At 35.8% G+C, this 26054-nt stretch overlaps 1 protein-coding gene across 2 annotated transcripts in view; it reads left to right on the top strand.

The window, feature by feature from the left end:
• Positions 1 to 26054, top strand: part of RBFOX1 (RNA binding fox-1 homolog 1) — a 1184784-nt gene that overhangs the window by 716840 nt on the left and 441890 nt on the right. The gene's annotated exons all lie outside the window — the stretch shown is intronic.

The raw sequence follows: 26054 nt of genomic DNA, 5'->3' as shown, positions 1-26054 counted from the left end.
AATGAAATACTTTCTCTTTTGTGTTTTAAGATATTTTTTCCCCTTTAAAGCCCATTTTGTGCTGAGCAGTTTCTTTGAAACTGGACCCATGATGCTAAAATAATAATCTAAGATGTTAAAAAAAAAATCTTTAAGATTAATTTACCTTGTACAGATTTGAGACTTTAGTTAGCAGAATCTAGCCTTTTCAATCTTACTTAAAACTTCATTTTATATTGTATAGAGTTATCAGTATGAAAAGGATGCTGTATGGCAATAGAGATAGAAGAGGAGAATGTGCGTGTTTTACTACTGAGCATCCCAAGGACGTTATTTTCTTCCGTGCACAGTAACGCTAGCCCTAATTTCATATCTTTAGGCAATGTGAAGTGAAAATAAGACTCATTCTCGGGCAAGAGAATAAAATGTTCACAGAGGTTTTGTGAAAAACAGTTAATTTAAAGGAAGGGGAAAAAACTATAGTCTGACTAGCCAAGAGAGGAATATAATGAATTTCTGGTAACAATTTGTGAATTATGATATATAGATGCAATAAGAGGTCAGTTTCAGAAATAACCTAGTTTTAAGGGGTATTTGCTTGGAATTATAGGTATGAACTATAAATGAGCCTTCTCAGCCTCTACCTAAACTGATATAGAACTAATGACACTATTTTAGAATCTATTGTAAAACAGGAATTGTAATAATTATGGTGGCTATAAGGACCATAGTTTAGATCCTTCAGTCCACAGATACACTCAGGGCGAGCAATAATTATTATGCCACTAATTCTTGAAGGAAGAGAGGAACTTTGAGAGGTATAAAGCTTCCGTAGATTCTAGGAAAATACATCCATAACTGAAGAACAGGAGGACTCCGCTTGCCCCAAAGCACTTTTGACTACAGTCACCTTTGTAGAAGACGAAGATTCTCAGTTGCCAGATCCACATGTTCTGTGTTGCTGAATCAAGTGCTCTGTTTTTCTTTCTTGAACTCTGTTCGTAATTTCCTAGTGTCACTGTGCAAGTCTTTCTTAATTTCCAGTCTAGAAGGATTTGTTGATTTCTGGTAATTCTTTGTTCACTTCTGCAAATAACTGATCCTAATAATTGTAATGCTCTTATTTAATGAGGCAGCACTCCTCTAAGGACTAAGCAAATATTACTTATGGCCCAAGTAATTCAGGTACAGAGGAGTTTAAATAATCATGTAGTACTCAAGGGAGGGCTGTATTATTTCTGTCTGAGATTTCTTGAAAGAAATACAAGTGCTTGCATCCTATAAGGTTTGTTTAGTAGATCCGATGGTCCTCAAATTGTGCAACTTTTTGTGTATAAGTATGGGGACACTGCATAGATCATCTGTGATAGATTCAGTTCTCTACAAACAAATCGTTCTTCCAGGATTTACTGCAAAGTATTTGTTCATGTATTCTTCAGTCTGGAATATTTGATATTATACTTTTCAGCTCAAATATAATTTCTTCCTCTATTCACAAAAAGAACCTATATAAAGTTTGTGGGTAGGTACAATAGTTTTTTCAAGGCCTTGGTTGTATCTAATTTCTACTCATAGACCATATCGGTTAGGAATAGGAACAAAAAAACCCCTCACAAATTACAGCCTCTTAACTAAAATCCGTATGCCAAGACAGAGCCCTAATAGTGTTACAGGTATATGAGTAAGGATTGTCCTTTCCCAAGAAAGAGATCATTTTGTTCAAAAAATGGGTTAAGCCACACCAGAAAGTTTTTCACAGTTGACCTAAGTTATAACTTGGGGAAGACTACCGTTTGACCAGCAAAATGCAGGTTACTCTTTCTTTGATTTTCACACAACAATGTTTGAATTAACCCATTGTATAGATTTGCAGGATTGTCCTCTTTAGCCTTTGCTGCTGTATGTTGTTGCCATTGCACAAGTGGAGCCAAATTCAAGCTAACATAATGGGTAGGGATATGGAAAAGTGTGCAAGGAAATGCTTTAAGCACAATTAATATTCAGAATGCTGAATAAATATAAAGCTTTACTAAGGTTAGCCAAGGGACTTTATTTGCTTTGCTTTTTATTCCCCCAAAAGCCTATCTTTGAGATTTCATGAGAGGCCTCTGGAAAGATACTATAAAGTGCTTTGTCAAAATGATAATAGAGCATTTGATGCAAGTATACTCCAGAGGCTCTGTGTGCCAGCCGACAAAAATGGAAACATTTGCAAGCATCTCTCCAAAACCAAACAAGCTAATTATGTTAGCAAACTACATAGTGAGGTCAGCCTTCCTATCCTTGGTCTATGAAAACATTACCATCCATGAAATTTGATTTGCTAGTTGTCAATCCATGGAGTCTCAACTGGTTCTTCCATACATGATTCATGAGGGCAAAGGTCTGTAAAAATTTCCACAGCATCCTCAAAGATTCTCGGTTTCTCATAATCTGCTTCTTTCTCTCATATCACACCATGCTTCTTTTCTTTGCACCACACAGTTCTCCCATATTATTGTTCATTTCCCTTGCATATTACTCTTATTTTCTTTTTCCTTGTCTTATCTGAATTTCTTGGTACATAGAGTAGAACTTGATATATTTCTTTCTTACATCTGTCTTTGAATCAGAGACTAGCCAAATATGACAAGAATTCATACCAGGGACAGATTTTGTTCATTTCTAATATGAGTGGCCTATGGGAGAAAAGGATTTATTGAAAGGTAATGACATTTGCTGCTAGTTCAAACTGAGGGGAGCCAGAGGGTCAGTCAGTTCAGTGAAAGGGGCAAAAAATTTAAAATGGATGGAGTAGATTAAGACCATCATGTGCAGATACCTATTTTCCACTTGAAGCAAGGAAGATTCTAGTAGCAGGACTGGGGATAAAAAAAACCACAGCCAAAAGGGTAGACTGTATAATAGTATCTTCAAAACTACTAAACGAAGAGAAAATAAAATTGGAGTGACAAATATTACCAAAAGTATTATGCAGTGTTTTCTAGCAACCAAGTAAATAATCAATTTAGTTTTATAAGTGCAACAGAATAATACTGAAGCTAATCAACTGGAGAGAAATGATTGCTATTTTATAAGGAACTTTCTTGGTCTCTGAATGTGTACACCATTTTATAAATGTAGTGTCATAAATAGGTATTCAGAATTAAATGTAATTCATCGATTCTAGTACCAGAGATGCCAATTTCCCATTGAGCGCAGCCTCCTCAAATTGTCAGAGTCCTGTGCTAAACAGTGCAAAATGTTGACTTATGGACAAGATGTATTTAGAATGGATAAATCTTACTGTTGAGTATCTTTAGACTGAGAGCACTGCCAATGATGGAGTTATTTTTGTATCATGACTGCTTGAATTAATTTGTTATATGAAGATCTGAGGATGTACCTACTGAAGTTTCTGGGAATTATTTATTCTGAAGTCTTACCTGTTTCATTCCAAAACAGAGAAGTCTTAAGATTTTGTGCTTGGATGTAAGCAACTGTGTTTACTCACTTGAATAAATATATTTTGGAGGACGATTATGAACAGGATTCTAGATAGTTAATACACCTATATTTGGAATGAGCAGTCAGTGCCATCTACAAGATGATATTAGCAGCAGTACACTTTTTTTTTTTTTTTTTTTTTTGGCTTAGAGAAGCCGCCCCTCCCCTTAGAAAGCTCTTTTTTATTTTGAAACGAAGCACTTAAACATTTTCATTTACAATACTGTGTTTCATACAGTACGCTTTCTCCATATAGACGTTAGTATTGCATTTCTTTCAGTAAAATGTATCCTACTGTAAAAAGCAGCCTTTTGTCTTCATGGAGATCCATTATTAGATCTTGCACTTGTTCTTTTGAATATCTTAGTTTCTGTTATCCAGTAACTTAACATCAAGGAATCTGTTTCTGGGGTTCACAGATGTAAATAGAACTATGTTAGCCACAGCCCGAATTGTGCCATTAGCTATGCAAACTGTTGCTTTATTCAAAGATAATTTAATGACAGAATTTGTTATTCATTTAATGACATTGAAAACTACTTCCCACCCCTCCTCTGTTAATCCTGATCTTTATTAGAGTTTGTTAGTTGTATGTGGTATAACCAAAACATTGGGGACATTTCCTACCAAGTATCATTTATTTTGTATTTAAAACTACATTTACTTCTTTTCCTTTCAAGCACTGTGAAAACTTAAAGCTTTGTTTTTGTGGAGGTTAAAGTCATTAGTTAATACAATATTTAGAGATCTATCAGTCTTCAATGTGATTACCTCAAGGAATAGAAAATCAGGGTTTTCTAAAACACTTTTCAAAAACTATATCTTGATATATCTTGATCTTATCTGATGAGAAGATCACCGATAAAAGAACAGACTACTCCTAATAAACCAGCAAAAACCTAGGCTGTGAATATAAAGTCAGTGTTACAGCCAGTGACACAGTGGAGAATAACCTAGTTTTTGTAGTGTTCTATAACTTTCTAAATGAGGCTGAATGTGGTTATGAGCTTATTAAATGAGTACAATGATAACCTGAATAATTTACTACTGTGAGGTAATTATAAGGATAACTTTTCAGAAAAATAATTTACTTTTACCTCTACTCAGAATTGCTTGGATTATTTGGAATACATTTCATCGTTCAGTAATTTGAGAAATCATAAATATTGTTACAACTAAGGAAGTGGTTAATAATGTATATCATGTTTATTTTTATTATAGAAACCAAAGTAATACCAAAACCAAAGTAATAAAACAATGTTTTAATTGTAAAAATGTTAATTTTACATAGTGGCAGGCAAATTAATCAGGTAGGTACTCAGATAGAGGAGCTGGCTTGCTTCTTGTTAAGAAGGCTTTTTATTATTATTATTGCGGGATATTGGAATACGTGCCTAGTTCGATGCCGAAATGGCCATGCTGGCCGAACTTAGTAGTCTCTTTTTCTACCTTTTTGTTCACATGTCGGTAACTGCAGACACAAGGTGGTTTTGGACTTATCCTATTTATCGTCAGCGGGATTCTATCTGGAGCGCAAGAGCTGTGTAGTTTGGCAGCAGCATTGCTAAAGAATTGGACGAATTGGTAGGGGCCGTTGTCCATTCCACCTCTTAAAGCTGTCCGGGAACAAGGGAAGGTGAGCATTGCATTATGCAAAATCTTACTTATTTTCTATTTGATATAGGGCTGTGCATGTCAGCTTAGGTCATGGTGTAGAGGAGACACTGTGTTCAGAGGTGGAGTCACGTTGAATGTAGAGTTTCCAGTCGGACCAGCGTATAACACTGAGCCACCCATTAAATTTGCTTGGAACAGTTGCTCGGCATTTATCTTTACAAGCACTGTTGGCACAGTCGTCATTGTCCACAGCACAGAACAAATTTTTAAAAACTATTTCAAAAAGACAGAGTTTCTCTTTGAATCATGAGGTGTCTCAAGAGAGTAAGCAGAGAAAATAACCATATAGTATTACTGAAACAAAGAGGGAAGGGTAGGGAAGGCAAAATACACTGCAGTTGCAGAAAGAGTTAAGCCATTTTTCTATTTACACGGTTTATTTCACAAGTGTCTGAGTCATTGGGCATAACCAGCACAGTTAAATTACAAAATTACTATTTGGTTCTTTTTTATTGACTACAATTCAAAGCTGCTTCAAGCCTTCCAAATTTAATCCCCCCAGCTCTTTGCCAAGAACATTACCTTTTATTTTCAGCATTAAACTGTATAAGATACCCCTAAGGCTACATGTGAGCTCACCCTCCATGATAGGAGCTAACAGAGTGTATCAATTGTTCATGATTTCCTAGTCTCCTGTAAATTGGGAGAGGCGGGAGGAGCACTGGAATGCGAATTTTGTACCGTCAGCAGTTCTTTTGCAGGCTGTAGCTCAGGCAGTGCGTATCAGGCTAATTAATTGTGGAATGTTTTCAGCTCTTCGCTTTGAGTTACCGTTTAGCAACCTGTGAAAACTGAACTAATAAGCCCATTGCATGTATTTTATTATGCTTACTTTACTTTAACTGTTGGGATACTATTTCTCTTTCCCCCTTTTTGGTTCAAATGAAGTTAAGAAACTACCATAAGACAGTTAACAGGGAAGAAAAGGCCTTTTCAGAGAGGCAAATACAACCTTTCAGTGAAGTTTTATATTGCTTTGTCTCCCAGCAAATTCATTTGGGTTAAAGTATCAGAGATTTTTATGAGTGTATTTTGTAAATTTGCTCTCCTTATGCTCCACCTCCTATTCCCAAATTAGGAGTTTTCTTATTAGGTGATTGCATTGCAGGTGTGAAATGATTATTTATAAGTGTAATTGTTTAATTATAGTGTCTTTTATTTGTGGAAATTAGCGATGAACTTTAGTATAAATTTTAACAGGTGACTTCTCATGTGTATTTTGGAAGCCAAATGTTAAATCTATTTTTAATGGAATTAGATTTTAACATGTCTCAGAATCTGCTTCCCCTAATGATGAAAAAATCAGTGTTTAATAACAATAAATGTTGAAATTAAAATATTTTAAAATCTATTAATTTATCTTTATTTTTAAAAGAACCTGTAATCTTTAATACATCCCAACCCCCTCAATATTTCTTCTGTTTTATTCACTAAACATAGAATCTATTGTCCAAAATTGCCTACAAGACAATCATGGACTTTCACTTTTCTAATGTTTTAAAGGATAATTTCCCTGTACATTTTGTTGTTGTATTAACTTCAAGATAAAGATCAGGATGAGGTTGTAATTATGAAGAAATACATGTATGAATCTATGCAGTTGCATACGTTAGTGTTTTCTATCCCATAAAAATGTGTTTTGTCTCTGGAAATACATATAGTATGTGTGGATGATTTCTATCACATATACAGCAATACAGTTAATTGAAAACTTCACGGTTGCTCACCAGCTTTTTCAATGATAGAATCTGATCAATATGTGTCCTAAGCTGCTCATGCTGCCACGTGTGTAATAAGTCACCGTGTTGTAAAAGCCGTATAACAGATGCTGTGCAGACACTGGCAGTAACTTATGCCAGTGTATAATATACATGTACATATGTACACGTGAGTACCTGAGTTTATATATCATCATTCCCATTTAGCATGTGAATGAATTCCTGCACGATGCAAGTTTGACGTGTTAGCATTTGTTTTAAATTGTGAACGTACCTGTGATGTTGCAATTGAGAAAGCAGAACTATCTTCTCTTCTGGAAGAAATATATTGGCCATGTCGGTGATAGATATGACGAATTTCAAGGTTGTCAGTGTTGCCATATTCTAATATACTTACCTAGATTTAACTTTACTCCACTTGAGAAATTTGCAGTTTGTCAAACTTATATTTTAGGTATTTGTTTTGTTCTTCCCCCTCCCACCGCCCCCACATTTTTTATTAATAACACTGAAGGTTTTGTCTTTCCACAAATGAAACGACCTGTAGAAGCATAGAATGGAAAGGCACTAGGTGTTGAATGTACTGTAAACACAAATTAAATCTTTGCTAAAAATATCCTTCAATATATCTAAACATCAATTGCGAAGAACCACATTATCTACAAGTGACCTTACTGACCATCAAGATTTGCTTTATGTTTTGTTTTTTTCTTTTAATTTATCCTTGACAGAAACCATCTGTCTACATTCCTTGGACTGGATTCAAATTTGTCTTGAGAGCAAATTAATACTGGCAAATCTGTTAAAGTTGTCTTAAATTTGTCCTGTCTCTTGATCACATGGAACATTTTAGTGTAGGCAATTTGGCAAGAGAAGCTGGACAAACGGGAAAGGCAATTCGTTTCAGGAGATGCTCAGATTCAAATATGGAAGGTAAAAGAGTAAAAGCCAAAACCAGTATGATTTATTTTTCCTAGATGAAAAACATACACTGGGAAAGGCATATTTGCTGGTTTAGAGAAATTAAGAATGTACCTGAAAACAAGGACAATGATATGTTACTAGAAGCAGGAGTTGCTTAAGAAATAAGGAAATGAAAAGTATTTTAATTTTTGTGTTTCAAAAAATTGTGTTAGGAACATGATTTAGGGATAGCCGCTTTCACATAAGTGGAAAGTGGAAGCCCAGGTGTATAGACAAACAAAATTGCCTTGCTTGTGCTGTTGATTGACTCATAGGCTGAACTGGTACATGGCTAATTTCCATTTAGTTGGTCCAAATCTTGAGGTGAAAGATATTGTTGACCTCTTCAGGTATGGAATTTACGTTATAACGCTGTGTTTTGTTGCTGATCAAACGCTTTTGACAATTTTTTTCTTATAGATATCTCAATTCCTGTTCAACTTCTCCTTCAGTGTATGGAAAATATATATTCTGAGTATTTAGGCACAGATAAATCTGTATTGGTATAAGAATTAAGTACAATAATGTTTCACTGTTACATACGTTTTTAAAATGTCTGACCACCTAGTTTGCATTTTTTTTTTTTCCATTGGCACGTTCTTGAAGCCTAAGCTGCGATATTTTTGTGTTGGTAAAATCTTAATGACAGTATTTGATAATATTCCTGGAATAATACGTTGAAGTCTCCTTCCTCTGTTTAATAACTTCAAAATTGGTTGTTTATACGTCTAAAGAGTCACATTAGTTGCTTCAAGAACAAGACTTGAATGCATGTTTGCCTTCTGAATTTAAGATTTTTAGCAGTGAGGTCATTTACTTCTCATCCTGACGGTACATTCCCAATTAATAGTGATATTTGCTAACTTTCCAAGAGTGAGAATCATCAAGAAAAAGGTTAATGGTACACAAATAACAACTTAAGTATTTATTACCAGCAGAAATAACTGTGTTTACAGTTGGTTTAGTGTTTTCAAAGAGAAAAATAATTAAGTAGAACTGTGTACTCTACATCTGAGCGATAATAATGGATTTCTTTGTAAACATTGAGATTCAGATTAGAGGTTGATACATGACAGTGTGTGTTCAGTACCTGCCTTTACTGGAGAACTGATAAATTGCTGTTCTTGGCATTTTATGAAATTATTAAAAAAAAATAAATTTTATATATATATATAAAAAATAAAGTCCCAAAGCCTTACTGCAGAGAAACACTCCAAAAGTAAAGCAACAGGAGGGAAAAGGAAATGCGATAATGGGATTCAGAAGTTGATTTTGGGAGATCTGAGATTATTTTCCAGTTCTTGATATAGTTCTTGTGTAAGTTAGATAATCACTTTTTTCACCCAAAGCAGTCGAAGACTCAAATCTACAATTTCCTTGATTTCGGGGAAATTCACAGTGCCTTCTCCATCTACTTGCCTTCTAGCTCAGTTTAAGGGAACCATCACTTTCTCGGAAGAGACCATCAGAAGAGTTGGGTGTAATTTCGAATATTAAATTTCAGATTCCCCAAAATACCTCATATGAATAACCTGCATTGTATTTCAAGGCTTCAGTAGTTTTGAACTAAAAAAAAAAAAAGCTGAAGTGTATTTACTAAAAGAGATATTTCGATATCGTTTACTTAATATTTTGAGAAATGCTGCTTGATTGTTGGCTGCAAATAAATGTAAGTCAGCCATTAAATTGTGGTAGAGGTTGACGCATTTTAACAATATATGAATCTTCAGATGCTTCTGATGTCTATTTATAAAGTCTTTTAAGAGTGAAACCCCAACCCAAGAGCTGCATCCAGTTGTCTCATAGATAATACTCATCTTTCATTATTTAACAGGTCATTAGAAGATGCAAAGTTGTTATTTTTCACCAGATTTCCCATCGTTGCTTTGTTTAATCATTCATTTGCCTTTTCTGATTTTTCTTGTAAATGAAAGGGAAGAGACAGTGAGAATTTGAGATTGAAATGCTGAGGAGGTTCTGTGGTTGGTGACTTACACAAATTGTATCATTTTTCAGTATACACTCAGAAAACACGCAGTTATGAGGTAGACTTAGGAAAGACCAACAAACATTCCAGCTAAGTCCCAAACTTAAAAGTGCATTGTCTCTCAATTTCATTGAAGAACAGTCCTTTTCTGAAATATCTATGATTGAATAAATAGTCTGTAAAGATTGTTGAAAGCTGTTGAAGCTCTGTCACTGTGCGCAACACCTTTCGCTGCTCTTATTGCTCATTGGCATTGTGCAAATTGCTGTTCAGGCTGATGAACCCTGGGTACAGGAGTGACCTGCACACAGCTCCGCTGCCAACGAGCTGCTGCCTCGAGCGTCAGATGTTAATGGAACTGAAGTCCTGAGATGAGCAGTCATCTTATAGAGCTCGATATATGAAAATACAGTCTAATGAAGAGAACTCCGAAGGAAAGGTCTTTAAGTGCAAAGACTTTCCTTGATAACTCTCTAAAGCATAACAATAGAATAGGGAAAATATTTGCCTCTCACTATCCTTACCAAATGAAATATAAACTGTGGTAGACCTTTAAAATAAAGGAACATGGAGTGCAATTTGTACACTTCTGTTTTCAAGCAGCATATATTTTTTGCATAATACAGCTGATAGATAAGATTAGTGTTCATGATGATAAATGAATAGCAACTGATGGCAGACTTCCTGGTAAAACCTAATAAATTTTAAGCCATTAGTGTTTCTTTGGCATATTTTGCAGTTTCCTCTCATTCCACGAGAATGATAGCTTGCTAGTACTTGAAAGCTGGGACATGACTACTTTGTTTTCTTAGTTCAGAGTAGAACATGGTCTTCACAAATGTAAGCAAAAAGCAAGTAGATTTAGAAGAAATCATACCTCTGATAGTGTGAACTGTGAGAAGAAGTTGGTGTACAAGATGAAAATTTATAGGCTTGTGCCACTGAGGTTACTTTGTGCTTCTCTGTGATCTTTTGTTTATGACAGTTTAAGAATTAGTAGGGTTGGACCACTTTTTTACAAAGTTATTACATGATGAGCAGATTTTAATTGCCTGTTGTACCTACTATGCCAGTTTGCTGCAGTCATCTCCTGTTTATCTGGAACAATACTGGGAAGACCAGAGATATTCTAGAGAAAGCAGTCATGGCAATACCTCTTGATTTCTGTATCTTAGATTTGGAGTGCATTTCTTTGCACTGGAGAAAAAAATGTTTGACAAGGACAGTGGTCTGAACCGCTTTCAATGAGTCCCTGATCAACAATATTGTGCCCAGCTGGATGACAAGCAGTTATGGTTTAGTTCTGAATTAGATCCAATGAAGCAACTATGTTTTTACCGAGTTAACTAGGAACTTTGATCCATGCTGGCCTTATGCTCTTATTTCAGCTTTATGCTTGCTTTGAACAGAGATTACATGACAAAGCATAAATGTAGAGTGGCATGGGTAGAGAATACCTGAGCTAGTATATAGCTCACCAATGAAAAATTACTTTGAAGAAGTCTGAAGAAGAACAGATTTATACAAAATCAGTACTTTTCATCTTGTGGTCGTTGTGGTGCTGATCTGGTATAAGAAAACCTTATGATGGATACGGAACTGCCAAGCCTCAGCCTTAGAATCTGGGCGTGGATTGGGTTTTAGGCTTGTTAAAGTATGTGGAAGAGAAATGAGAAAAATAGAGAAGATGAGGGAATACTGCAAAGATAAGTACACAGATATAAGATTAAGGCCCAAAGGAAAGAAAAAACTGTAACAAGATTTCCTGATTTAAGTGTTGGCAGGGCAGAAAATGACTTAGAGAACAAGCGAGGAAACTCTTATCTTCTGTGTTTCAAGAAACAAGACTGCCTGCCTGCCTTGTAAATGAGGGAACAAAAAAGAAATAATCTAAGACCCTAAGTTTCTTAAAAAGAAATGGGTTTGATTTAATACACAGGTATAATATGTAATATAAAATAGTCATCTTGCTTGGTTTTTTTGCTGCCGTATATGCCGCAATGATCTAGATTGTGTAACACAAGTATTCCAGAAGGGCATCACACTTTTATTTTAAAATATCAAAATCAGATAATTCACTATTTTTTTCTTTAAAGATTAGTTCAGTACTTAATTGTTCATATTGCTAGATTATTTTTTTTTTTCAATCTGGCTTACAGATTCTTTCTGTTGTCTGGTTAATTGCATAAGAGCAAGCCCATTAAAGGAAATAACTCTGTCTTAGTTTATCTGAGAGTTTAGTTGAAGAAACGAGGTTACACCAGGGATCAAATCCAACTTAGGAGAAAAATCTTTACTATAATCAGTGATGGGCAAAGAGGAGAAGAATCCAATTTGACTTTCAAATCCCAGGTTGAGATTGAGCTTGAAGTAAAAAGAAAAAGAAAAAAAGCTCTCAACTTGCAAACACGTTGATAAAGATACCTTTGTAGGAAAATAAATATGATAGCCCGGGATACCAAGAGCAGGATTCTAATTCACAGAATCATTATTTGATTTGAACCAAGTTATGAATTAGGATATGATCTGGCATGAAATCATTTTGAGAAATGAATTGTCATTTTAAATTCACATTCAGTTAGAGGATCTTTTTGGTTCCATCAGTTTTCTGTAATATTGGGAGGTGGCAAAAACTTCAGGATTTCCCAATTGGAAATAAGGTCCCCCACTTTCCGCACCTTCTGAGCTAAGCACAGTAAGCAGCTTGTAGTTCGGAGTTCAAAATTATATTTAAGCATTGCTTATGCAGAAAATCTTGCAGCTTTAAGCCTGTATTCATATCCCCATAAGAGAAATAAGACTTAAGCGCTTGTGTCAAGAGTTTTACTGAACTGCCGAAGTACTTGCCTCAGTGGGTTTCTTTACCTTGCTCAAGCCTTTCATGCCTTCAAGTGCTCATTAGCTGCCTATTGATCTGTTAAGAGACTGCAGTCTTCCTGGGCTTATCCAAACAGTGATGGAATCACACCTGACAGTTCCCTTCTCGGTGTTATTGGATGCTGGCCGCTTATGCTATTGACAAAGCTGTTATTTGAAGAGATATAAAGTAAATGCTAAGCTTGCATTTGTAGGCTGTGATACGGTTAAAAGTCACCTTTGTCATGAGAACAGCTTCATTTCTCTGATTGTTTTGTGACTATAGAGCGAAGGTGTCAAAGGTTCTTCAACAAACCTTTTTCTATGCTTTTGTTGGCATCATGCCTTTTCAGTCTTGGCCTGAAATTCTTACGTTAAGAAAAATATGCCATTAAACCTATTTATGCCTGTCTTGGATTTTCTAATGCTTAAGCGAAGACCAGTTTTGCTACTTTGAGTATTTCAGATGCACAGTTTCCACAAGATGGGTTTATCGTACGAGATTATAAACACGTGAGTTTAATTTTACTGATGTAAAACTGTAGGTCTGCATATCTTCACAGAGAAATGGACATTCTGCTTTTGAAAGGTCTGACTAATCATACACTGGTTTGGATGGGAAGGGACGCCTTGGGCAGGGTCACCTTCCACTAGAGCAGGTTGCTCAGAGCCCCGTCCAGCCCGGCCTTGAACTCCCCAGGGCTGGGGCAGCGACAGCTGCTCTGGGCAACCTGTGCCAGGGCCTCACCACCCTCAGGGGGAAGAACGAGTACAGTAAGGATGAGAATATGTGATGTTAAATCACCTTAGAATTTACAGACAACAACTGTTGACAGATTAGATTTATAAGCCCAGTAATTTATAATAAAATAAGAACATAAAATAAATCTGTTAGTAAATCCATTTTCATCTTTGTAGTAGAAATACTTGAAAATTTTAAAGAAGTTATTCAAGATCGAGTTTCTTTAGTATCACTGAGAAGAATAACCTACCCAGGTAGGTTCCATTTACAGCAGAGTTTATCTGGGAAATCTTCGTAATCTTAGAATATTGCTTTGAATTTTTAATCCACCATTTGTACATAAGGGTAGGAACAATCATCACTCAAGCATTTTTAGATTATAAAGATTGTATTAAAAAATCTAGTGAGAAGATTCGTTGAATTTTTTCTTTCTCTTATCAGAGTAAGTGGGGAAAAGATTAAGGTAAAAACGGAGTGTGTTAACATGTCAATAAACTCAGATCTGCTGTTAGATCAAAGCCCTGAGTTCTTGCATCAAGATCCTCCAGGGCATTAACCAAGTGCAGGTGGGAGATCAGATTAACTACAAATCCTCATACTCCATTGAGTAAAACACTCTGTAACATACCCTCGCCATAAAACTTCATTAAAACATTTCTGGAAAAATAAATGGACAAAAAGACGAAAACTTTTTAAAATGTTCCTTAACTAGAATTACGTATTAATCTCCTCCAGAATTATTCTTCTAGCCTGTAGAAATCATTTATATATTGTAGTTATTCCACATTTGTTTATTGTAGTCTTTCTGTGTACAAATGCCAGCTTCCAGCTCAGAGGCTCTGAAAACAGGTAAATAATAGTCCTGGTAATTCACATCTAGAAATTATGTTTCAAGCTCTGACCACAGTGCTAACCTCTGTTTTATGAACATGAGAAAACCTCTTATAACATCAAATCAGAACTTATCTCATGCTGACAGATGGGGAAATCCTTGCCATACTTCTATGTCAGGAATTCACTAGAGTATTATTATATACTCAAAAAGCTATCTTCAGATATGAGGGAGGGAGGATTATTTTTGTTAGGGATTTCACAGGATGAAAGGGGGTTTTTGTGTGTGTTAGGATAGCTGCTTTCATTATGCTTTTACAGTGAAGAAGTGGATTTGTGTACAGACTGAAAAGATATTTTTTCTCCAGGAGTGTTAGAGCTAAAATTAGATTCTTTCGATGCTGATTTTTGTTTGTTTTTCTTCACTTAAAAAGGAGCATTTTAGGAATAAAAGATCAAACTCAAATGCTTACCAAAGATATTGAACTTATTGGCATTTTTTCAACATTATCTTTCTCAGATAATTTGAAGTTAGGTTCTGTATGTTTCTTCTACCATTTTATGAATCTCCTGTTATATGGAAAAATCAGTATTCACACAGAAGACACTTGAATACTTGTAACGGAATTTATTTAGGATGCAGGTACAGAATTCTTGTGGGTTGAGCGTTTCTGCCTGCCAGACCCGCAACCAGCTGCTCTCCTGCTCCCCGTCTTCAACACAACAAGGGGAGAAAATAAGATAAAAAAGCTCGTGAGTCATGGTAAAGACAGGGAGATCACTTACCAGTTACTGTTAGGGGCAAACCAGGCTCAGCTTAGGGAAAATTAATTACATTTGTTGCCAATTAAAAATGGAGTTGGATGGTGAGAAACAAAGACAAAAATAAAAATACCTCACCCGAACCCCCTTTCTTCCCAGGCTCAACTTCACTCCTTCATTGCCAACTTCTGCCTCTTCCCCCGCCTCAAGTGGCACAGAGGGAATGGAAAATGGGGTTTTGTATCCAATTCATGTATTTAAGCAGTGAGTATAAAAAAATAAAGTGTTTCATTTTGAGTGTTAGGATCTTTTGAATCATTTGAGCTCAGAGACTTACGATACTATGAACTCTGAGCATTTTATATAACTTCCGATTCTCTTTAGATTTCTCGATTTAGTAATTAAAGTCTCCAGGAAAACTAATCTGGACACAGTTCAGATCCAGACAATGTTTTCCGATAAGACAGCAACAAGTAGGTATCAACAATGTAGTTGGAAGGAGGGCTTACATTAAGGAAATGCTTCTAATTCCACTTGTGACTTTCCTGTATCTATATTTGAGAACAGTATGGGAATTCTTTTATAGGCAAATCATGTTACTTTTTTTTAGAAGAAAAATATCATCAGGAACAAAAATCTATTTCAGTCGAATCCAAGGCACCGTTGCCTACCTCCTTTTTTTCCAAACAGCAGTAAAGAAACCTGAATGAGGATAGAATAGCTGAAGAATATTTTTTCCACATTAAGCTGTATGTTTATAGTCCCCTTTCACCAGTACTGCGACAGAAAATGTTATTTGGAAGCCGAAGTCTAATTTGAGATCAAACTGATAAAGCATCCAACATGACTTTGAATTTTTATTATTTCACCTGTTCAAAGTTTAATTTAACATCTTCATCTATCTTAAGGTTTTTAAAATTTCCCTTGATCTGGGGATATTTGTAAAATCTCAGAAATGTGAGACTCTTGACAGATTATATGGTGACGGTCTTGATTCATATACATCATGTACTGTATCTTTTATATAACTTGAAACAATGAACGTAATGTTGGCTGTGACGGTAATATTTTTACCTTCACGTATCAATAACAAGTCTTATAATGTAGATTTTTAAAAACGAAGAAAAGGAAATTGTGTGATTATTGTTATGGGAGTTTTTACACAGCCGAGTTTAATTATTTGGTTCAGTAATGTTCAATAATGATTTCAATGTGGAAAGCCCTCACAATCCGATGCCTTCAAAAACTAAATGGTTTCATTACCAGTAACTAATTTACAAGGCAATTTCAAAATCTCACGACTCCTTGTCTGTCTAAGATTTACAGTCTCTAATAAAAGGGCCTGGTTAGGAGATATGAATTAACAACTCATTAAAATGAGAGCATATATTCAGTAACTTCATTTTCTGTCCTCTGACTACTGGCTGACAGCCCTGGCTACTCATTCACCTGCTGAGGGAGCAGTGGTGGGATTCCAAAGTGCTCTTTGTCATCCCATGTGAAAGTGGTTTGGAGTACAACCCTGTGGCGGAGTTTGCTTTGGTTTTCTTCTTTCATGTCCTGAAATGGTTTATATTCCAAAACACTCTCCGTGTGGACAAACCTCACCTTTCTGTTTTATATGCCTCAGGGCCTGAGGACAAAATCTTTCTCCTGCTTGAGTGCAAGCTACTTCAAGATCTTTTGATCCTAGGAAGATTAATTTTTTTTTTTACCCTCCTGAGACACTTTCTGGCCTTTGGGCTTTAATGTGTTTCTTCTTTAAGAGATGGAATACTCTTTTTGGAGACCCAGGTTCTATTTCTGGCTCACGGTGTAACTTTATATAATTAGTTATTTCGTCCTTTAGAAGGTTTCTAAAATCAAATCAAATTTATGATTGCTTCAACAGCAATCTTCTTGTAGCTTAAAAAATTGAAATAGTAACCCTGCTATTTTAGCTCCGTTCCAATGTTCAAGTAATACTTTCTGTCCACCTCTGCAATTTTGTCGCAGTTTTAAACAGGCATTTTTATTATGCTATTCTAGCAAAAGTGCAGTGATATTGTGACCTTTAATCCCTTTCAAATCCCCAAATCTTCTACCTTATTATGCTTCTCTTCGAAGACAAACAAACAAAGAAAATTAAAACAAAACCAAAACCCAAGTTTCTTATTTTAAGAAATTCATCGGTTCTCAATAATTCAGTTGTTCTGTTTCATTTGCCTTTGGGAGAGTATCTCCCAGGGCAGTATCTTCAAATGTGGAACAGACTAAGATCTTTTTTGGCCGTCCTGCTCGCGTGCACCAATGACACGGTCCCATCCTGTCCGTGGATGGAACCTGGGCCATACACCCCAAAGAGGTCACGTCAGTCCCTGGCACACGCTCACTCTCAATTTGTCTGTATCTTAACTCACAGTTATATCTGAGATAAAGAGCAAGTCCATTAACTCCACCCACTATCTGTTATGATTAATTTAAGGATACTTGCACAGCTCCACAAATCTACTGCAAATGCGCACTGCTGGAGGGATAATGGGGTTTTTTTCTTTCTCAAATAGCTCTTTGCTTTTGACATTACCATATGTAAGTGAGAACAATGACAGCCCAGCAGTCAGTGTCCGTGACTTTCAGAAGGGGGAATTTGTGAGCATGGCTGGCAATTTGTTCTTGCTCCCACTCAGTAAATTGTCATATTTACGTGGAGATTTCCAAAGTATCTGGGACAATAGTAATAAAAAAGTGTCAGCTCTCTGTAAATGCTAATGGACAATGACTTTTAACTTGTTTGTGCACACTAACAAAACATCAAATAACTTTATCCTCTCGAACTGATCAAAAGATGAATTTCAAACCCATAATGGCATTAAAATGCATCAGAAATGAAAACAACATAAGGATTCATCATAAGTCAGAAAACAAAAATGCTTTTAAACTATCAAAAGCACGGTATGTGCTATTCTATTTTTTTTCCACTTTAAGTTTCTGAAATATTTATTAAGGAATAATCTGTAGAATAATGAATATTGCTTTCTTATAGAAGTACAGAATGCATGCTATATTTCTGCTATAGTGTCTTATTAAATATGGATGTGGTGAGTTTCTAGTCACTTTGGGGCCAGCTACCAACTGCTTTGTCTTTTAGCAAACAATACTAGTTCAGTTAAGGTGAAAAAAACACCAAGGGCATCAGTTTAGTGATGGCTTCTCAAAATAAAAAAAAAATCTTTTCTATGTTTTGCTGGTGATATTAGAAAGCTACATATCTGGTAGGTTAGTTAAGCATTTTAATATTTCATATATTCCACGATTTTAGTTCATCTTACTGTCCAAATAAAAGATAGATTTAATGTTTGAAAATATTAAATGTTTAAGCAGGAAGATCTTGTGGTTCTGTCAATAATTAGGCATGTAATTCCTTAATGCGTAAAATTATACTTCCAAGAATGGTAAAAGAAAGCAGTTAGGATGTGTTCGGATAGTATAAAAGCATTAATTTTAGTCGACGTTACTAAATTTCTGATTGCAAAATTGTAAGAGCAACTACTTCAAAATAAGAGAAAAAGGGGAATCTTTATTGTGTATCTGAGTATTTCTGTCTTTCTCATCCTCTGAGTGATGCACATTCTTCTCCAAGAACATAAACTGTAAAGTAACCCAAATGAAATAAAAACGTTTTAAAATAAGTGACTTTACCTAGCTGCTATTGATCATCAACAAGCCACAGCTATTTATTTTTTTAATTTCCTCTAAGGTTTCTAGGTTGCCAGTTGGCAATAATGAGCCCATTTATGGTCATAATTAGAATACATAGAGAAGCCGGTGGGGCCCAGGCTGCTTGGGGACAGTTGGCTCAGGGGACACAGTGACAACCTCAGTAGTTCTGACTCTCAGAGGAGTCCTGACCACGTCAGGCTGCAGTTACAAAACGGGTTATTCAGTCTGTAGCTGGGGAAAACCCTATGGATCGGAGCATAAGTTGGTGGACACTTTTATTTTGAAAGAAGTAGTATATGAATAAAATAAATGATTCTTGGAAATGCAGTTGTCCACTTGTGCCAGGTATGTGACATGTTTTCTTCTGTTTTTCAACTGGTGCCACACTCTCTTCCCTTCCAAGCCACGTGGCAGCGTGGGCCAGTTGTCGACACACATGAAGTGACCCTTTCGTGAGATTGTTGTTACTGTGAGGGAGGAAATCACGGGGTCTGTGCCTGTGTAGCATTCTTCTGTTTACCCAAGCCTGTTTTCCTAGCCAAGCCCCTCACTTATTTGCACACCTGCCTGTGAGAGCGTCAGCGTTTTCCTGCCTGGAAGAGGTTACCTGTGCGGATGCTGCAGTTCATGCTCTCTGTGCACTTTTAGGGTCACTTTTAGCATCTTTAGCTGAATTAATTCTCGCTCAGGTGTGCTTAGCAACCTTGAATGTCACGTTTATGTTTCGGAAGGGTCTGTATATTGAATAGTCTGTATATTGAAATATTGCTGCCATGTGCTGCTACATGTCTAGCAAATTTTATGGAATCTCTTTGCCATTTGGATAATCTTATTTATGTTTCTAAAATTGAATGGTAGCAGTCAAGTTAATTATTCCCTTATTTTCATAATCCAGAGCGTTTGACTTCTTAAACTCAACATCAAAACAAGTGCTGCTAAATGCTAATGCTAATTGCATATCTCAAAATAAATATAAAATTAAGGACTTAAAATAAACTGAAGTGGTTTAAGTTCAATTTTTTGTTTTCCAAAATACCGAGAGGTGCAAAGGATAAGGAGATTCTTCTGTTAGCAGCAGGGTTAGCCTTCTGACGAAGAATGATTAAAATCTGATTCTACCCTTTGTCAGCTGCTCAGGCATGTAGGAGAACACACCATCTTTAGACTGTCTCTGCTCTGTTTCCTTAGCATGCTACCTATGAATCCTTGCTAGATAGGCAGAAGATGTCACCAGTGATTTCTGGGAACCCAGAAATTTCTGCAGACATGTCAGTAAGGTCTGTCTGTCTGTCTCCCTGAAGTCACAGCCTGAGCTCTCAGTCTATTGGTAGTAAAAAAAAAAAAAAAAAAAATTACTTCTTGGATACACTGGGCCTGTGCCGACTGACATTTGAAAATCTAAAATAAATGTTTGCTTCTATTTATGATTTAAGATTTTCACAATGATACATTTTGTTTTCTAAGTGATAAACGGCTAGAGGGGGAAAGTCACCAATGTATTACCTGGTAATTTTTAATTAACAGAACAGGCTTATAGAAAACCTTATTAATGATGTAATAGATATGAGTAGATGCTGCAATATCCATCAAATAGGTCATTACTGCAGAGACAGGGATTCTGCAAAATCTTCACTTAGTGTTGTTATTCAAGGCACTCTTTAAGTCGTCTTCATAAATATCTAGCTGTAAGAATTCTAGCATCTTAGTGTGATATATAGATAAGGACAGCATCTGAAAATGGCTTGTAGCTGATATCTAAACTTTGCTATAAATAATTATTTGAACAGCATTTTTTCCCACAGTATTTACAGCACTAACTCAGAATTTCTGCATTTACCACCTATTAAAAAAACACTTGTAGTCTCTCTGTTTTTTATAAGCAGTAGTCACGAAGATAGTCAGGCATTGAAATATAGTCCAAATCTTTAGTTTTGCAGTAGTGTAAACATATCTTGATTAAAAAAATATATATTGGGGCTAAAATACTGTCAGAGTGGAAAGACCCTTAGCAATTAATACTCATTTATGGAGTGGGAGGTTTGCTTTTCAATATTAAAGCATAGAACTGGAACAGTTCTCTTGAATTATCTACCAGCTGAAGAGGAACATATCAAATAATCTGATCAATTTCTACAAGAAACAAGAATTGACAATATCTGATGACATTTCAGAGGAAGGAAGGATAAACTTGCCTATTCAGAATTTGAACATACAGACAAATTCTGTTCATCTTCATGTGATCCTTTAGGAATTATTACTCTTCACCTCTCTTTTTTTTCTCCCATCACACTTCCTAAGTTCGTTTTCCAAAAGCAAACTTCTCCTTGGTAGTCTGCAAGTTCCTTTAATGTTTAGATTACTTCAGGAGTACTTTCTTGCTAGCATTCTGTTGTTTCCTTTAAAATTATTACTTTCTTCCAAACCTGCTGTGCTGGTTTTTATGAAATTTTCAGTCTAGTTTGTTTGGGTTTTATTTGGTTTTATTTTCTTTTAAATTTTTTTTTTTATTATTTTAGGATCTTCACACCAGTAAATTAACAATGTGTGTACCGTGGATATAGTAAGTCAGTAGCATTGATATTGAAATTAATTTCTTTGTGTGTCAGAATGAAAGCTGAGGGGAAAGCTGAGCTAAGTTTTGAATAATTTCAGTATTTTAAAAGTAAATTTGAAATTTAGTTTACCTTTTGCCATTCTAAGCAAAACCGTGAAACAAACCCTACTGACTATGCCATGCAGTGTGTTTCGTGCTGTACAATGTGCTAGGTATAGCTCTTTTCTACCTGAAGAGCGATTACCAGGATATTTAGCATTATCTGCAGCTTTGTGTTGGTAGTGAAGTTTGATCAAGGAATCGCTGTAGTCAGTAACAGAACGTAACACAAGACTTCTTGCTGTTGCAGTCTAGTCTGAAGAACCTGGAGGCAGAAACAGGCTGGAGAAGATTTGACAGTAAAGTAAATTAATAATAAAGTAAGATAATCTGCTTGTATTGAGCATATGAGAGATCAAACTGGATTATCTAATGGTATTTTTCTGACCTCAGGAGTTGTGAACAAGTACTAAACAAGATTTTACACATGGATTCTACTTTGTAATGCAGTGAAGTTATGCTGAAAGGGTATGTCCAGGAAATAAACTTGGATTTAATCCTTTTGGTTGATTTACCTTGGTAACAGACAGCACTCTGCCTCATTTTTTTTAATTTTAATTATTATTAATTGAGTTTATCTTGCACAACAGACCTGGATATGACAACGGTGAATTAGGGAGCTTTTGAAATATTTAATACATCCTTATTTAAACTGTTATGTATAGAAGTAGGAGCAGACTGTATATATATGTGTACCATTCTTGTAGCTGCTAAATGGTTTATAGATGGTAGTATCTCCCGCTATTAGATTTTAGATGGTACACTGAAGTGTGCTTATGCGCCAAACTGATCCTTTGCTCTGTTGAGGAATTAGGGTAAAAGAAAGATTGCTTGAAGTCATTTTGAGGTACTCAGTGGTGCAGTGATTATTTTTGTTTGGTTGGTTGGTTTGTTTGTTTTTTCTTTTTTTGATAGGCACTGATAGGATGAAAGCTAGTTTTTTTATTTAGCTTTAGAGTTGTCATAAAGCCTTAGAATAAAACTTAGTGTCATGTTTGTGCCAAAAGACTGTATATGGCTTATTCAGCTCCCTGGATGCATCTTGAATTTTATAACACTTCTGTGTTTAGGTCTAAGACAATTTAAAGTATTTTTTTTTTTCAAATTATAAAAATCTGCCTATCTAATGTTCCCTAAAAAAGTGTACATGAATCAAGACCACAAAATACTTTATAATATCGCCAAGCTTACAGTTGCTTGATAAAATATCACTGAAAAGTGGATTTGTTGCTATTGAATTTTATAAGGAAGAAATTTGCAGCTAGAGAACAGTTTTTGAAGTGGGTTCCTAAATCAGTGATACATTATTTCATTATTGAGGTTGTCATTTGTTGACTAAACATGCTTTCTCTATTGTTGAAAAGACTTTCATGTTCTTTATAACACTATTAGCTGAAGTGCAACATTGTTCTGGGAGACCTCAGGGACAGGTGGAAAACTGTTACTTGCCCAGGACACTTTTGGAGAAGAAAATTGTAGTGCCTACTTGTCAAAGTTAGTTGTTTCTGTGGCTGACTGGTTCTGCTTGGTGTTTGTGGTTTGGTTTTAGACAACATGATCTGTTCTAGATTTGGAATATGCAACAGGGGGAAACTGGCTGCAAAGGGAGGACGAGATATGATAGGGAAGAAGTGATGTGCCCAGCATTGCAGTCTGACCGGCCGAGGACACTCACAGCCTGGCTTGAGCTTCATTCATCGCTCATATCTATTGCTATCTTAAGAATTAAGCTTGATTAATTTTAGCACATATTGGCCATTTGGGTCTCACTGAACTGTTTCGTTTTAGATTGTGTCAAGATGGAAAGTTTGTGGATCAATATAATTAAATTACATGTGAACTGATGCCTGTGCTATTGATCCTACAAAGAGGCTGAGATGGGAATGGACCTTGATGTGCTGCTTTGCTACCTGGTGCTGATCTGCGTGCGGGAAACAGCGTCTGTGCCGTTCCTGCAGATGAGATATCCAGCTCATACTTTTTACAAATACTAGGCATCAATTATTTTAACATTAGTTTGTCAGTTGTATACATACATGCAGAGATACATATTTACAATTCTGCTGTACTGTCAACAAACACATAAAGCTGAGTCCTAAAATGCAACGTACAATAAGAGGCAAACATCAGTTATAATAGATTTTGATGTCTTTCAGCATGGTTACAGGAAATCCAAATTCTAAATGGGAATCCGTCCATCTTTTCTGGTGGTTTTGAAAGATTCAGATTCAATTGTGTAATGTGATTTCATCAGGCTTCCTTTTCTGTTTTCAAATAATGGTTATTTTTGAATTTCTGTTCAATTTCTCTTTCCCATGAAATGATTTTGTCTCCATACAGTTTCCATTTTTGCCACATATCTCCAGTGTAAAGTGTAGAGAATATGTTACTGCTTCATTTCTTCTTATGAACAAGTGATTTTTTTTTTTTTTTTTCTGGTAAATGTCTACCTAATATGAGCAAATTACTTATTTGTCTTAACCTAATTATTACAGCAAGGAATAGACACAGATAGATGAGAGAGTTGTTTTGTGTTATCATCACCCTCACCATACTCAATTTAGTTCAAAAGTAGTACTTAGACATAACTCTCTTTGCCTTAGATTAACACTTTGAAGTGACTGCAACTTATGATGATACACATGCAAACATCTATAAAGATGCAAGATTGTTTTACAGTATGACTTGAATAGAATGGCAGTGTAGATGTCATGCTCCTAGAGGGTGGGGGGGGGAAAGACCCAATGACTAAATATTCAGAAGTCTCTCTGAACAGCAAAGAGCTTGCAGTTGTCCTTTCTTGCTTATTGAGATTTTATTCACTTTTTCTTCACTGAGTTGCTATAAATCTGCTGAGATTAAGGTATGATTAATCTTATTCCTGGATGAACTAAAAAGCTGTTTTCAAATTTTAACTATGCTGGCATAGGGAAACAGCATATCAACATCTCACTGATTGTGTCTTCATGTCGAAGATACTGTTGTATCTTCTACAGAAGACAGGAGAAGCAAGGCTGTATCAAGTTGGACTGACATTTAGGAGGGTGCCAATATGATGTGCTGAGGCTTCTGGGTATTTAACTCCACCTCCATTTCCTGGTACCTGCTCCCTGCTGCTGGAATTTTCTAAATATCAACAAGTCTTTGAAAAGAAAGTGGTGCTTATAGCTGTCTATAATATGAAAATGTGGAGCGAAGGGAAGGAAAAATGCATTAAAGTGTATAAACTGTCTGAATTTTCCAAAATGATGCTAAGTATTTAGGAGAAGAACCGTTAGTAAATATTGGAGTGAATGGAAAGAATTGCCTTCAAAGACTTAATTTCATGTGTTTTTTTAAATACGTACTGAGATGAAAAGTGTGTCAGGGATGACAAGAATGGAAAAGATGGCAGATGAAATGCTATCGTGGCCTGTTGACGTTGGCTTTTTGATGGTGATATCCCAAGATCAAACATGAGCTTGGAGTTCCCTGTGATTATTGCAGCTTGTTGTCTTGGGAATGGTGAAAGAGTTAACTAGCCAGCTCCCAAAAAAATGACCATTCATTTAGAAGAAAAATGTGGTATAACGAGAGTAACTTTTCAAAGTAGCTGCTAGTGCTGTCTAAAGTACTGAATGTTGCCAATTAGTTTCTGTGAAGCTATGAAAGCAACTTTGGCCAAATTCCTGGTGGTACTAGTTGGTGTATCTGTACCTAATTCAACAAAGCGATAGGCGATTTAGCAGATGGCAAAATGGATGGAAATCTGATTCCTTTGTCTTCACGGTACTCTCTTATGCTCACATTAATAAGCATTATAACACAATTACCCACAGCTCTTCTTACCTTGCTAAAGTAAAACAAAAGTGGTCTATCTTATTTGTTCTATTTTGCAGAGTGAATACAGAGTGTATATTGTCCGTAAAAGTGCTGTTAGGTTGGGTTGGCAGCACTTTGAGATCAAGTTTTCTGTTTGAACTAAAAGAAGGCCCATATAAAGGTACAAGTCTCTGATATTTTTTAGCTTGTGAAGGCTCATGTGTTCAAGGAGTCCTGTGTTCTGCAGTCCTGAGCTTCATTGGTTTTTGGATGGACTGTTTAGGCTATTAATAAAAATACAGTTGTGAAACATTGTACATATACATTAATCCATAAAATTAACACTACTGATACCAGATAGCATGGCGTAGCAGAAACTAGACTGTTTCCAATTCAAACAACTTGTGAAGAGTCATTTTGTCTTAAATTTTTTGTGTTGTTTTGATTTGGATCAGATTCGTGCTGCACCACCTCAGACCGAAGCTCTTCAGGTGTTCTCTTACCACTGCCACTGTGGTGAAGTTGGGGCATAAAAATACACCCTGAAGTGTAGGGAACCTTTCAGCATTAGGGAACTGTCGGGCAGAATAGTTCTGGCCTCCAATAGACTGAGGAAGAGTTTATACTGTCTGCAGCTCTGGTTTGCTTCTGTAATGCTATGTTTCTTCTAATTTAATGAAAAAGAAGTAAAACTTTGTTTCCTTAGGAATCTTATTTGGATATTAAAGTACCAGTGATGCAGATTTGTCGTTTTGTTTGTTTTTAATGAGAATCCTAAGATACAATATGGTTCTTTTGATGATGATTAGTGATTTTTAGCATGCTGTCTTGTATGTCTGCAGGCCATCATACTTTTATGTTTTTCTTTTGGAAAGACTCACGAATTCATTACAATTGCTC

This window comes from Caloenas nicobarica, chromosome 14 (assembly GCF_036013445.1).
Source record: "Caloenas nicobarica isolate bCalNic1 chromosome 14, bCalNic1.hap1, whole genome shotgun sequence".
In the NCBI taxonomy this organism is placed as follows: domain Eukaryota; kingdom Metazoa; phylum Chordata; class Aves; order Columbiformes; family Columbidae; genus Caloenas; species Caloenas nicobarica.
Note: the sequence above shows the minus strand (reverse complement) of the source record. Positions and strands in the feature narration are given on the sequence as shown.